The sequence below is a fragment of the Equus przewalskii genome, chromosome 19 (genome assembly GCF_037783145.1).
Source record: "Equus przewalskii isolate Varuska chromosome 19, EquPr2, whole genome shotgun sequence".
NCBI lineage: Eukaryota > Metazoa > Chordata > Mammalia > Perissodactyla > Equidae > Equus > Equus przewalskii.
This window is the reverse complement of record NC_091849.1, coordinates 27,889,939-27,892,578: the sequence shown is the minus strand read 5'-3', so window position 1 is coordinate 27,892,578 and position 2,640 is coordinate 27,889,939. Positions and strand designations below refer to the sequence as shown.

Sequence of the window (2,640 nt, the reverse complement as noted above, 5' to 3'; positions counted from 1 at the left end):
TCTTGCCCAAATTGGACTTATTAGTATTCTTTACTAAAATTGGATTTGGCAGGCCAAGATGGGGCAAAGTTTAGAAGACGGCTCAGAGGAACCTAAATTTGGGTCAAGGAGGGGGTCCTTGTCAACCTGAGGATCCCCTCAGCTTCCTGAAGGTATAGGAGACCCACAGAGGATGTAAGGTACTAGTAGAGGTGCCCACATGCTCTCCAAGCCTCTTCACGTGTTTGCGGCTCATTCCACCTCCTGTAGCAGCTGCTCTTGCCCTTCCCTTCAGTCCTGGGTGACTTGGGTGCAGGCACCCCTCCAGTCAGGTCTTTTTCACCACCTTAATTTAGAACCTTGGAATAAATTCTAGTAACTGGATTTGAGCTAGGATAAGCGGGTCTTTGATGCTGGATATGATCACAGTGATTACATCATTAAATTCTTTTTCAAGATTTGGGAAGAAGTGGTCCTCCCTTATGTTACAGTTATATTATAAATTCCCAGGAGTGTGGTTGGAAATCTGGGATCTATTTGACGAGTTGACTTTGGGTTAGGATGTCAGTGCTGTGGATGGCTGAGAGAGCTAGAGGCTGCAGGTGGTGATGTTTGGAAGAAGAACTGCAGTTATAAATTTCCCCCACACAGAAGGCTTATTAGGCTATCGCAGAAATGAGAGGATAATTTGGGGGAGACCTCACAACATTAGCATCAACAAAGTGGAAAGAAGGCAGGACCACATCTGCTAAAGCAACACCCCAAGTAGAAATTGTTGTTTCCCTCTGCAATCAGCATCCTTACATTCCATATAAGAGGAGGTACGATCAATCACCCATAGTGGGAACCGAAAGAACCTGTTTTCATCAGCATAGTAACCTTCATTTGTTACAGATTCTCTGTGTAACCAATAGTAATTCATAACGCAAGCTAGTGAAATATTTACATTTTAATGCATTATTGGAACTGGTGAGAGTAGAACTTGATTTGCTTTCGTGTTGCATATGAGAATACTATAATACCGACATAATAAGGACCCTGAAAATATTATGGATCACTGAATTTAAAGGTTGTCTCTTATGACGTAGAAGAGATTAATTTGTACAGAACACAGATGCCTGTCTCTTCCTAATTTAGTTCCTGGCCTGCTGAAGGAAATCGTTCCTCCCTCCAGCTCACGTTTCTCACTCCATTCTAAGGGCAAAGCGAGTGTCTGTCTGGAACTTTCCTGACATTCCAGGTTTGGTCGGCTTCATCTCCAACTCTTCCCCTGTCTACACACTGAGAGTAATTTTTCGCGGGGACATTTCTTGTCCCTGAGCCTCAGCTTCGCGAAACAGTTTCCTGGGTGCGAGTGTTCGGCAGTTTCAGGGAAGGATGCGGTCAGAGGTTCGCTCCACTTCCCCCAGACCGCAGGGGCGGGAGAGACCAGAGGCCGGCGGAAGGGTGAAGGCAGAAGACCTTCCACCGCCACTGCCTTCCTCTCCCACACACGCTTGGATTCCTCTGGGCCCCTCCACTGCGTGTAGCCCTTTCTGCGCGCTTTACTCACAACACATGCGGGCGATTGGTGATGAACTGGGAGTGCCAGCTCCCGGCGCTGGGGGCCCACGACCCGTGGGGCAGTGACTTTCCCGCCGGCCAGGGGGCCGAGCCGCTTGGACTGCAGGAACCTCGCACTCTGCTGTTGCCGGCTTTTGACGAGTTTCCAGGCCGGCTTTGCAGTTTGGGGTGGATGGTGAGGACGAGAAGGAACGAGAGAAAGCAGAAGAGAGTGAAATGTCTCGGAGAAATGGGGATGGCGAGAGGGAGTGACAAGTGAGCCGGGACGTGAGGTTCACAGCGAAGACCGTGCGCCCGGGGCCCGAGGCTCGGGAACGCCGCGCGGGGGTTTCGGCTCAGGAGCGGCAAGGAAGCCTTTGTACCTGCAGATCTGGGGGAGGTGGTGTCTCCATCACAGGAATTGGGCGCTGCTGGAGCTTTTCCGCCGGGGCCCCTGAGAAGTTCGTGAGTTCGCTGGGAGCGGCGATCGTTTCTAGTCAGTTCCTTGCTGGCAAAGTTTGTGCGCTTTGAAAGCTGAATTTAAAAGAATCCGATACTTCCCAGATGAAAGTACTGGGTTCTTATGTTTGAATAGAGTAGGAGAACCGAATACTGCTGCATACGCCCACAGATGTGTAAACAGAGGAAGCGTTATTTCACGTTCGAATGTCATTCCAGGAACTATAAAAGGTTCTTCTGAGAGCCCCACCGAGATTCGAACTCGGATTGCTGGATTCAAAGTCCAGAGTGCTAACCATTACACCATGGGACCAACCGAAAAGGTTAGAGACCCTCCCTAGCCGTGATTAAAATATCTTAAAATATCTTCTCGATAATAACTTCGCAGTGGCTTCAACCCAGAAGCGTTAGGTCAGGCTTCAGTGAGACCACACCGATAATGAAATCTGATGCTTTGTTCTTGCTGGAGAAGAGGCGATGGGCAAAACACAATTCAGGGCAATTGGGGCGCTCTCCCCTGAGCTCCTGCAGGGAGCGTAAGTTAGCTTTCAGAAGATAGCAGGGGTGGATCCAAATTTTGTGAGGTCTAAAGTTTACACAATTTAGGGAGTCCTCTTTAAGAAAAAGAATAGATATTATCAACACAAAATTAGATATAGA

The 2,640-nt window shown here is 48.7% G+C and overlaps 1 non-coding gene across 1 annotated transcript; it reads right to left on the bottom strand.

Moving 5' to 3' along the window:
- Positions 1-2,221: 2,221 nt before the first annotated feature.
- TRNAQ-UUG (transfer RNA glutamine (anticodon UUG)) lies at positions 2,222-2,293 on the bottom strand. The gene has a single exon. It is a non-coding gene; the product is annotated as a tRNA-Gln (tRNA).
- Between the last annotated feature and the right edge of the window lie 347 nt (positions 2,294-2,640).